Source organism: Coregonus clupeaformis, chromosome 30, assembly GCF_020615455.1.
Source record: "Coregonus clupeaformis isolate EN_2021a chromosome 30, ASM2061545v1, whole genome shotgun sequence".
Taxonomy (NCBI): domain Eukaryota; kingdom Metazoa; phylum Chordata; class Actinopteri; order Salmoniformes; family Salmonidae; genus Coregonus; species Coregonus clupeaformis.
This window is the reverse complement of record NC_059221.1, coordinates 48899020-48911724: the sequence shown is the minus strand read 5'-3', so window position 1 is coordinate 48911724 and position 12705 is coordinate 48899020. Positions and strand designations below refer to the sequence as shown.

The 12705-nt window shown below is 43.6% G+C and overlaps 1 pseudogene; it reads right to left on the bottom strand.

Annotated features, from left to right (window-relative positions):
• Nucleotides 1-370: 370 nt before the first annotated feature.
• On the bottom strand, nucleotides 371-12147 carry LOC121535741 (annotated as a pseudogene).
• Between the last annotated feature and the right edge of the window lie 558 nt (nucleotides 12148-12705).

Here is a 12705-nt window from a genome sequence, read left to right as displayed (position 1 = left end):
GTGCAAAGCTGCCATCAAGGCAAAGGGTGGCTACTTTGAAGAACCTCAAATATATATATATTTTTGTTGATTTGTTTAACACTTTTTTGATTACTACATGATTCCATATGTGTTATTTCTACAGGTTATAGACATCCTTGAAGAGGTGTGTTTTTAGGAGGTTTTTGAATGAGATGACTGTGTCTGCATGTTGAATGTGTGGGGGGAGTGCATTCCAGAGCCTGGGGCAGAGCAGCTGAAGGTTCAGGCAACCATGGTGGAGAGGTGGCAGGTAACCTAGCGGTTAAGAGCATTGGGCCAGTTATCGAAAATGTCGCTGGTTCGAATCCCTGAGCTGACTAGTTAAAATCTGTCTGTGCCGATGAGCAAGGCCCTTAACCCACTCTCCGAGGGTGTCTCGAAGGGCGTTGGGATATAAAAAAAAACACATTTCCATTTCACATCTAACACTCACACTGGTTAACCACTAATACATGCAGTGAAACAGGACAAATATAAGCACCCCCTATTTACATTTGACCTGTGAATGGGGGTTGACATGGAAACCAGCAGGGGAGGAGCGGAGGGGGCATAGGCTGGGAGAAGGTCAGAGAGGTAGGTGGGTGCCAGGTTGTGGGGGGCTTTGTAGGTGAGGAGGAGTGTCTTAAAGTTAATACGGGATTGCACAGGGAGCCAGTGTAGATTGATGAGGATTGGTGGGATGTGTTTGGTTGATCTGGTGCGGGTGAGGATTCTGGCAGTAGAGTTCTGGACCAATTGGAGTCTGTTCGTGAGTTTGGGAGGGAGAGTGTTGAAATAGTCCAAACATGAAGTGAAAAGGGCATGGATGAGGGTTTCGGGCCAGGGTGACCCCGAGGCTTTTGACTTGTGTTGACAGAGGGACCGGGAAACTATCTATGGTGATGCTGAGGTTGTACTGGGCATTGTACTGGAGTACTGGGCATTGTAAGTAGGTGTTGGTGGATGTCATTGATTTTGAGGAACTTTTTGCACTGTTCGGGGAAAGAGTCTGCAGGGAAGTTGTCAGGAGGCTGAAGTAGGCGGTTCGCTGTGGAGAAGAGGACTTTGGGGTTGTTTTTACCAGAGTTGATGATGTCGGAGTAGTAAAATGTTCTTGCAGCTGAGAGGGCGTTCTTATATTTTAACAGGTGATCTGTGTATGCTTGAGAATGAACTACTAGACCAGTCCTCTTGCAGCCGTCCACTGGCTTTTAACTAGCGTAGCTCTGGGGTGTACCAGGGAGCAGTTTGGGTGAAGGAGACTGAGCGGGTTTGAGGGGAGCGAGTGTGTCCAGGGAGGAGGAAAGGCAGTCATTGCAGTTAGTGATGAGGTCAGGAGGGGACTGGGAATAAGGACTTGGGTATGTATTAATAAGGCTCATTAGATCAGTGGGGTGTATGTCACCATACTGATTATTTCCTTAATTCACCTCATCCTGTTCCCTACTACATCCAAAACCAACAGAATTAACTACAAACAAACTAACTAGTACTACATTACATGTCACTATACATGGGCCATGTGCATTTTCTGCTGGTGTATCCTGAGGTAGCTCCTCTCTGAGAACCTCTTCCTGCAGTGAGTACAGGCAAACGGTCTCTCTCCTGTATGGACCTTCAAATGTATCTTCAGATGGTGCTGGTGGGAGAACCTCTTCTCACACTCTGGCAGCTGTAGGATTTCTCCCCTGTGTGGACCCTCTGGTGCCTCTTCAGGTGGTGCTGGTGGGAGAACCTCTTCTCACACTGGGGGCAGCTGTAGGTTTTCTCCCCTGTATGGACCCGCTGGTGCCTCTTCAGGTTGAACGAGCGGGAGAAACTGGCATGGCACAGGTGGCAGCCGAACAATTTCTCCCCCGTGTGCATCCTCTGGTGGAGCTCCACCTGTTTAGGAAAACTGAAGGCTTTCCCACAGAACGAATACGAGAAGAGCTTCTCTTTGCCACCGGATCTGCTGATAGCATTACTACTACTGTCATTTGTCAGTGGGCTTGTGTAGCCATTTAGTGTTGAGGCACTGGCATTGTCTAATGTCTGGTTTAACATTAGGAGAGTGTGAGGAGGACGAAGGCCAGGGAGTGTCTGTGTTGTTGCAGGCTCCATGTTCCAGTTGATAGATCCTATAGAAGGCAGGCTGAAGGCAGCACCTGTTAGGGGGTTAACCTGAGGCGCCATCAGTCTCTCTGAATCACAACTATAGGAGCAAGACGGAGCATCGCTAGCTGAGTCTGTGTCTGTTCTCTCCAGCCGCATAGGGACACCTCCCCGTCCCTGCAGACCAAATCTACGCCTCGCCCTTGTTTCAGCCAGTCTGTTGTCATGGAGACTAAGTTCAGACGTGGTTTTGTGTTCGACTGTCTGTTTCTGGTTGTGGTTAACAGTGTTGTTCCCCAGCCCAGAGTTGAGGACGCTGTCCCATCCACTGACCTCCACTATGTTGTCCCGCAGGCCCTTGGCTGCACCCGTCTGGGTCTGGGAATCCAAGATGGCCGCCCAGTCTCCTCTATCATTCTCCAGCCAACCACCTGCAGAAAGAGGTTAGAAAACAGACTTTATAAACATGGCAGAGAAAACTGTACATTTTTTTTGTTAATTACCTGGTCAAGTTCATACATTATAATGTGTGTTTTTGTATGTAAACATTATATGAATTAAGAAAATGACGAAAAGATTATAGCCAGGCGCATCACTATTCCCATTGAAGATCTATTACTGTATGTAGGCTTTATGTATTTCTCCCTTACCTTGCTCCCCCATCTTTAGTCCACTCAGCAGGTCAATGCTCTCTGGTCCGTCTTCTATTGTCTCCTCTTTGACTAGCAGTAGATCAGGCTTCCCATCCTCCATGTCTACTGACTGTAAGAGATACAGAGTGAGAGGATGTTGGATCAAGACATCTGATATGAGCACCCTGCATCTTCTGATTGGGCAATGAGGGATTGCTATGAGTACTATGCAAACATGTTAGTTGATTTGATACTAAGCAAACGTGTTAGTTGATTTGATTACTTGAAACTCTTTAATATAATAATAATAATATGCCATTTAGCAGACGCTTTTATCCAAAGCGACTTACAGTCATGGTTTGATCATTCAAAGACATGGTCCCACACTTAAGACACAATTAATCAAGACCTGGCCCCGTATCCACAAAGAGTCTCAGAGTAGAAGTGCTGATCTAGGGTCAGGTCCCCACCTGTCTATATAGTCTTATTCATTATGATCTACAAGGCAAAACTGATCCTAGATCAGCACTCCTGCTCTGAGAGGCTTTGTGGATACGGACCCTGACCTAATACCATTCAGACAGTAGTTCACATTGGACTCACCTCAGTGAGACTGTGTGTGGTCCTGTGCTGCTCAGCTGGTTCCTCTGTGTGTTCAGGAGGAGGTGTAGTCTGGTTGTCCTCCATGACCATGGTCCCCTCAGGGTTCCCCAGACCCTCCTCACACCCCTCTTCCTTCACCAGCAGCACATCTGAACCCCCCTCCTCCTGGAAGAGACAGGTGATACAGATTACACAGACATACATTCCCTCAGATACGTACACACAGATAATAAACACACTTTCAACATGGAGTGTTTACCCATCCCCACTACATTTGAGTCCTATACTGTGTTGTTAAACCCATCATGGTGGACATAAATATGATATGTTGTGAGTAAATAGTCAGCTATGATAAGTCAAAAGTCATCATCAGACAAGCCTGACTAAACTATTTTGATATGTACAGTAGGTGTTTGTTAGTGTGTGGGTATGTGTAGGTATATTTTTATATTTAAGTATATATTGGTTATAAAGCATTGTTGGATACATGCAGAATAGGGTGAGATCAGATGTGATGTAAACTAAAGAGAGTCTCAATGGAAGACTTTGAATAAAAAGTCCCATTTTGTGTTTATTAAACATAAACAAGTTTTAAATACACCATATGAAAACCACACATCTCAACAAAAAATGTGCATGAAATTGATAAACTGCATAAATGTTCTCATTAAAAGTCTTGGGGAAAAAATTAAGTAGTTGAATGGAAGTAATGAAACAGGCATTTGTGAACATCATATAGCCTACACAGTACAAACACAATATGTAACAGACTTTTAAGGCTTATATATGCCCTATACACTGAGTGTACAAAACATTAAGAACACCTGCTCTTTCCATGACAGACTGACCAGGTGAATCCATATAGAAGCTATGATCCCGTATTGATATCACTTGTTAAATCCACTTAAATCAGTGTAGATGAAGGGGAGGAGACAGGTTAAAGAAGGATTTTTAAGCCTTGAGATAATTGAGAAATGGATTGTGTATGTGTGCCATTCAGAAGGTGAATGGGCAACACAAAATATTTAAGTGCCTTTGAATGGGGTATGGTAGTAGGTGCCAGGCACATCGGTTTGTGTCAAGAATTACAACGTTGCTGGATTTTTCACGCTCAACAGTTTCCAATGTGTATCAAGAATGGTCCACCACCCAAAGGGAAGGTGTTCCTAATGTTTGGTATAGTCAGTATATATGGTGTTATTTCTTGGATGACTGTGGTCTAAATACCCAGCAGCCCTTTCTACTCCACCCATTCCATTGGTCCCAATGCAACACACTGTATGCCTATAAATTACATTATTGTCTTAGAGAGAAAAAATTATTCTATGTGTCAATGTAAAAGTGGGGTTGGAAATACTCATTAGGGTCTGTAGAATCTATGGTGTTATTTCATGGGGCTCTGAATAATATGGAGTGTTGCTGGCATTTTACTCCACCCATTCCATTGGCCACAATGCGAATCACTGTATATGGAATACATATTGGCTTACAGAGCAAAAACTATTCTGGTGCCGCAGTAAAAGTATTGTAGGGAATATTCAGTAGGGTCTGTAGAATGTATATACAGTGGGGAGAACAAGTATTTGATACACTGCCGATTTTGCAGGTTTTCCTACTTACAAAGCATGTAGAGGTCTGTCATTTGTATCATAGGTACACTTCAACTGTGAGAGACGGAATCTAAAACAAAAATCCAGAAAATCACATTGTATGATTTTTAAGTAATTAATTTGCATTTTATTGCATGACATAAGTATTTGATCACCTACCAACCAGTAAGAATTCCGGCTCTCACAGACCTGTTAGTTTTTCTTTAAGAAGCCCTCCTGTTCTCCACTCATTACCTGTATTAACTGCACCTGTTTGAACTCGTTACCTGTATAAAAGACACCTGTCCACACACTCAATCAAACAGACTCCAACCTCTCCACAATGGCCAAGACCAGAGAGCTGTGTAAGGACATCAGGGATAAAATTGTAGACCTGCACAAGGCTGGGATGGGCTACAGGACAATAGGCAAGCAGCTTGGTGAGAAGGCAACAACTGTTGGCGCAATTATTAGAAAATGGAAGAAGTTCAAGATGACGGTCAATCACCCTCGGTCTGGGGCTCCATGCAAGATCTCACCTCGTGGGGCATCAATGATCATGAGGAAGGTGAGGGATCAGCCCAGAACTACACGGCAGGACCTGGTCAATGACCTGAAGAGAGCTGGGACCACAGTCTCAAAGAAAACCATTAGTAACACACTACGCCGTCATGGATTAAAATCCTGCAGCGCACGCAAGGTCCCCCTGCTCAAGCCAGGTTATGTCCAGGCCCGTCTGAAGTTTGCCAATGACCATCTGGATGATCCAGAGGAGGAATGGGAGAAGGTCATGTGGTCTGATGAGACAAAAATAGAGCTTTTTGGTCTAAACCCCACTCGCCGTGTTTGGAGGAAGAAGAAGGATGAGTACAACCCCAAGAACACCATCCCAACCGTGAAGCATGGAGGTGGAAACATCATTCTTTGGGGATGCTTTTCTGTAAAGGGGACAGGACGACTGCACCGTAATGAGGGGAGGATGGATGGGGCCATGTATCGCGAACAACCTCCTTTCCTCAGTAAGAGCATTGAAGATGGGTCGTGGCTGGGTCTTCCAGCATGACAACGACCCGAAACACACAGCCAGGGCAACTAAGGAGTGGCTCCGTAAGAAGCATCTCAAGGTCCTGGAGTGGCCTAGCCAGTCTCCAGACCGGAAAGTCTGAGCTGAAAGTCTGTATTGCCCAGCGACAGCCCTGAAACCTGAAGGATCTGGAGAAGGTCTGTATGGAGGAGTGGGCCAAAATCCCTGCTGCAGTGTGTGCAAACCTGGTCAAGACCTACAGGAAATGTATGATCTCTGTAATTGCAAACAAAGGTTTCTCTACCAAATATTAAGTTCTGCTTTTCTGATGTATCAAATACTTATGTCATGCAATAAAATGCAAATTAATTACTTAAAAATCATACAATGTGATTTTCTGGATTTTTGTTTTTGATTCCGTCTCTCACAGTTGAAGTGTACCTATGATAAAAATTACAGACCTCTACATGCTTTGTAAGTAGGAAAACCTGCAAAATCGGCAGTGTATCAAATACTTGTTCTCCTCACTGTATGGTGTCATTTCATGGGGCGCTGCATAATACGGAGTGCTGCTGGCCTTTTACTGTGGTCAAATAGCTTAAAATGGGGTGTCTGGACACCACACAGTACAAATATAGCAATGTACAGGAAAAACTATTATTTGTGCCGATGCAAAAGTGGGGTGTGGAGTACTTAGTAGGGTCTGTATATGGTGTTATTTCATTAGGGAATTAGGTCTATATGCCCAGCAACACTTTCTACTCCACCCACTCCATTGGTCCCAATGCAATACACTCAGGGCCTATGAATTACATATTGGCTTATAGAGAAATAACTATTCTAGGTGCCGAAGTAAAATGTATGCATGCCGATGTATGTGCTGCCCCTCATCCCTGATTCTCTGCTGGACGTGCAATATCAAGTGTGCCTATATTTAGTGTGGTCTCAATCAAAAGATCCATAGCCTATACTAGGCTATAGGACTAGGGTATACAAAGTGCATGCTCGGAGAAGCACAGGGAAAAGTTATACGTCTAAGTTCGTACCCGAGTTTTTGCGCTGCTGGGATGGTGTAAATAAAACTAGGCTACACTGCATTACACACCGCAATGGATATTCCAATCATGAGCCCTGTCCTGCTCTTGCTGATGTAAACATGTTTGTGCTGTCTAACTAATGGCTGTGCTGTGTATGGTGGCACTTCAGGAGGCAAGTCAAAGGCTTCTTGAGAAAATAATTTTTTATTTGTCCCAAAATATTCTATACACTGTATCTGTGGAGGGACTGGTAAAGGCTGGACCTAGTGCTATAGTAGGAGTTGACTGTACTGATAGTGACACTGTTGTCTGTGGTGATAGTTAACTGTGGAGCTGACCATACTGATAAAACTTTGCAATAGCCAATTGGAAAACCCATTGTCACTAAACGTAGTGTCAAAAATCATAGGAATATGTGGGACAAGAATAGAGGTAATATTTATACATTCTATTGCTAGTGACAACAAGGTGAAATGAAACAAAATGGTACAAACAGAGAATGAGACTCAGCTACAAAACCTATTGCATGTAGAGAGTTTAAATGAGGGAATGTCAACTGCTCAGAGAAGACCCTCAGACTGCCAAATTAATATGCAAAATGTACACACTTTTGAGGATAAAGATGTATCCAAGAGTGTCAGTCAAATCTCAATCAAATCTCAGACACCCAAGATATTGGGAATGAATACTACCACTTCGAGACAGAAAGTTGTGGTAGAGGTTTATCAGATGAGGAAATCGTATAGTGGTGGGCACCAAAATCGATAATTGTATATAATATCGATACCATTTGATATCCTGAGTGGCACAGTTGTCTAAGGCACTGCATCGCAGTGTTAGTTGTGCCACTAGAGATCCTGGTTTGAATCCAGGCTCTGTCGTAGCCGGCCGCGACCGGGAGACCCATGGGGCGGCGCACAATTGGCCCAGCGTCGTCCAGGGTAGGGGAGGGAATGGCCGGCAGGGATGTAGCTCAGTTGGTAGAGCATGGCATTTGCAACGCCAGGGTTGTGGGTTCGATTCCCACGGGGGGCCAGTATGAAAAATTAAAAATGTATGCATTCACTAACTGTAAGTCGCTCTGGATAAGAGCGTCTGCTAAATGACTAAAATGTAAATGTAATATCGATGATATTGGTTTATTATTCCTGTTAACCTACACTATTCTCTAAAAAAGCATACAGTGGGGAAAAAAATTATTTAGTCAGCCACCAATTGTGCAAGTTCTCCCACTTAAAAAGATGAGAGAGGCCTGTAATTTTCATCATAGGTACACGTCAACTATGACAGACAAATTGAGAGAGAAAAATTCCAGAAAATCACATTGTAGGATTTTTAATGATTTTATTTGCAGTATTTGGTCACCTACAAACAAGCAAGATTTCTGGCTCTCACAGACCTGTAACTTCTTCTTTAAGAGGCTCCTCTGTCCTCCACTCGTTACCTGTATTAATGGCACCTGTTTGAACTTGTTATCAGTATAAAATACACCTGTCCACAACCTCAAACAGTCACACTCCAAACTCCACTATGGCCAAGACCAAAGAGCTGTCAAAGGACACCAGAAACAAAATTGTAGACCTGCACCAGGCTGGGAAGACTGAATCTGCAATAGGTAAGCAGCTTGGTTTGAAGAAATCAACTGTGGGAGCAATTATTAGGAAATGGAAGACATACAAGACCACTGATAATCTCCCTCGATCTGGGGCTCCACGAAAGATCTCACCACGTGGGGTCAAAATGATCACAAGAACGGTGAGCAAAAATCCCAGAACCACACGGGGGGACCTAGTGAATGACCTGCAGAGAGCTGGGACCAAAGTAACAAAGCCTACCATCAGTAACACACTACGCTGCCAGGGACTCAAATCCTGCAGTGCCAGACGTGTCCCCCTGCTTAAGCCAGTACATGTCCAGGCCCGTCTGAAGTTTGCTAGAGTGCATTTGGATGATCCAGAAGAGGATTGGGAGAATGTCATATGGTCAGATGAAACCAAAATATAACTTTTTGGTAAAAACTCAACTCGTCGTGTTTGGAGGACAAAGAATGCTGAGTTGCATCCAAAGAACACCATACCTACTGTGAAGCATGGGGGTGGAAACATCATGCTTTGGGGCTGTTTTTCTGCAAAGGGACCAGGACGACTGATCCGTGTAAAGGAAAGAATGAATGGGGCCATGTATCGTGAGATTTTGAGTGAAAACCTCCTTCCATCAGCAAGGGCATTGAAGATGAAACGTGGCTGGGTCTTTCAGCATGACAATGATCCCAAACACACCGCCCGGGCAACGAAGGAGTGGCTTCGTAAGAAGCATTTCAAGGTCCTGGAGTGGCCTAGCCAGTCTCCAGATCTCAACCCCATAGAAAATCTTTGGAGGGAGTTGAAAGTCTGTGTTGCCCAGCGACAGCCCCAAAACATCACTGCTCTAGAGGAGATCTGCATGGAGGAATGGGCCAAAATACCAGCAACAGTGTGTGAAAACCTTGTGAAGACTTACAGAAAACGTTTGACCTGTGTCATTGCCAACAAAGGGTATATAACAAAGTATTGAGAAACTTTTGTTATTGACCAAATACTTATTTTCCACCATAATTTGCAAATAAATTCATTAAAAATCCTACAATGTGATTTTCTGGATTTTTTTTTCTCATGTTGTCTGTCATAGTTGACGTGTACCTATGATGACAATTACAGGCCTCTCTCATCTTTTTAAGTGGGAGAACTTGCACAATTGGTGGCTGACTAAATACTTTTTTCCCCCACTGTATATCATAAAGTGTGTTAGACCATGATTTTTTTTTGCTGAAACATTTTATGAAATGGAGGACTGAAATGAATGAATGTATCCTAGAGTGTGTTTGACGATGAATTTTAACTGACACATTTTATACAATTGGTGACTGTGTACCTATATATAGCCTGGTTGATGTTCATTACATTTAAATTGTAAATAAATGATTTTTTTGTTTTGACTAAAAAGTTTGCCTTATGTGTTTTTTTGGGGGGGTTGATAGTTTAGTGTCTGTATAGGCATTGACCTCCCAACCATGGATAGCACCAGGGCATTTGAAGGTGGTTTCTACATTAAAAAAAAACATTTTTAGTAATTTAGCAGACGCTCTTATCCAGAGTGACTTACAATTAGTGAGTGCATACATTTTCATACTGGCCCCCGTGGGAAACGAACCCACAACCCTGGCGTTGCAAGCGCCATGCTCTAGCAACTGAGCTACAGACCATACTAAGTACTCCCAACCCCACTTTTACCTCTGCACATAGAATAGTTTATTTCTCTATAAGCCAATATGTAATTTATAGGCCTATAGTGTATTGCATTGGGACCAATGGAGTGGGTGGAGTAGAAAGTGTTGCTGGGCATATAGACCACAGTCCCCCATGAAATTAAACCATATATACATTGTTTTAAAATCCACATTTAATGCAAATGTCATTTAAATATGCACAAATATGAATCACTGTTAATGTTAAGACAATTCTTTTCATATCATGAATAAATATAGGTTATTGACACTTTTCTACTATTACGTGGGGAACTTTTATTTAGAACAATTTTGAAATTCCGTGACCCAAAAGTACTTTAGTGTTGCTGATGAGACGCTGATAGACGAGAGGGGGTTTAACAAGCTCCCATATGGCAGATAAATTAGGATGAACATGGAAGCAAATGAATAGCTATGGGGAGCCTTTCTGAAATAAACGGGCCAAATTTGATGTACTGTAACTTGTAATGTTACACTATGACACTAACCTCTATCATGATAACATGCTGGGTTGAGGTTCCACTCCCCTCATCAACAACTATGGGTTGGTCATCTCTCCACGCGTTGTGTCCCGCTGGCTTCGCAAAGCTACTATGGCCTCCAGTGAGATGTCCTTCACCTGAGAAAATGATTGGGGGAAAGGGGTGGTTAGGTTAGGTACTGTCAATGCTCAACACTATATTGTACACTATTGACACTGTCTACAATTGGCAAGAATGTAAGGTAACACTTCTCATAACTTCTTGATATACTATTTATTGATTGATTGATTATGTTCCATGCATCACATTCATTTTGAGTATGATAATAGGACATTCAGTGCTAACTGTGCCACTAGAGATCCTGGTTCGAATCCAGGCTCTGTCGCAGCCGGCCGCGACCGGGAGACTCATGGGCGGCGCACAATTGGCCCAGCGTCGTCCATGGTAGGGGAGGGAATGGCCGGCAGGGATGTAGCTCAGTTGATAGAGCATGGTGTTTGCAACGGCAGGGTTGTGGGTTCGATTCCCACGGGGGGCCAGTATAAAAAAATATATATATATATATGTATTCACTAACTGTAAGTCGCTCTGGATAAGAGCGTCTGCTAAATGACTAAAATGTAAATGTAAAAAATTCAGTAAATCAATAATCCACTTGGAATATGATCTTGTCTTTTTTTGTGCAAGAATAATTTGTTCTTAATTGGCCTGCCTGGTAAAACAAAGGTAAAATTAAAAAGTTGTGCAAGATAGGTAAGTAATAAGGGGAAGTATTGCACTATCAAAAACTGTCCAAGACCCAATTCTGGACAACACATTTGAACAAATGCGCAGAGGGGAACAGGGCGACAGGCCCCGCAGCCTCGGCCTTCATCAAAATGTACCTCTCGCCATTCCTCTGTATCGGTCGAGGATCTTGACACTACCGGGACGACTGGCGATGGCGCGCTCTCGGATTGTCCTCTCTGCGCGCTCCCGTGCCACCTTCAGTTCCATTAGCTGTAGTTTCCTCCGCAATGCCCTGTTTTCTTTCTGGCTTTGAGTTATTTCCAAACGAAACACTGCATAGTCGTCGTCTACGAGTTTACAGATATCTGCCACAGCTGAATTCGCTAGCACCTCCACGATGGAGGCTATTTGAGTGTGAAAAACCATACAGTTAGCCATTGTTACTTTTAGCTAACGTTAGCAACTAGCTAGCTAGCGTTACTTAGATAACGTCTATCAACCAAGTCCTGTTTCCAACGCCAATTAAAGACAACATTGGGTAAGTATGTGATGCTGTGCAGTTAAATTAGTCATGTTTTGAGTTCCAACGTGTTAATAAACGGCTAAATAACAACAATAAAAACGCTGACGTGGAAGTTGTTCTTGGTCATTGTTTACTTCCGTTTACACTCTTCTTCTTCTTCTTGGGCGTTTCCAGCAGACTAGACGCTGTATTGCTGCCTTTCTCAGGTCAGAGTGCGAATTACACATTTAAAAAACACGACATTACCAAAAGTATGTGGACACCTGCTCGTCGAACATCTCATTCCAAAACCTTGGGCATTAATATGGAGTTGGTCCCCCTTTGCAGCTATAACAGCCTCCACTCTTCTGGGAAGGCTTTCCACTAGATGTTGGAACATTGCTGCGGGGACTTGCTTCCATTCAGCCACAAGTGCATTAGTGAAGTCAGGCACTGATGTTGGGCGATTAGGCCTCCAATTCATCCCAAAAGTGTTCGATGGGGTTGAGGTCAGGGCTCTGTGCAGGCCAGTCAAGATCTTCCACACCGATCTCGACACACCATTTCTGAATCGACCTCGCTTGTGCACAGGGGCATTGTCATGCTGAAACAGGAATGGGCCTTCCCAAACTGTTGCCACAAAGTTGGAAGCACAGAATCGTCTAGATTGTCGTTGTATGCAGTAGCGTTAAGATTTCCCTTCACTTGAACTAAGGGGCCTAGCCCGAAC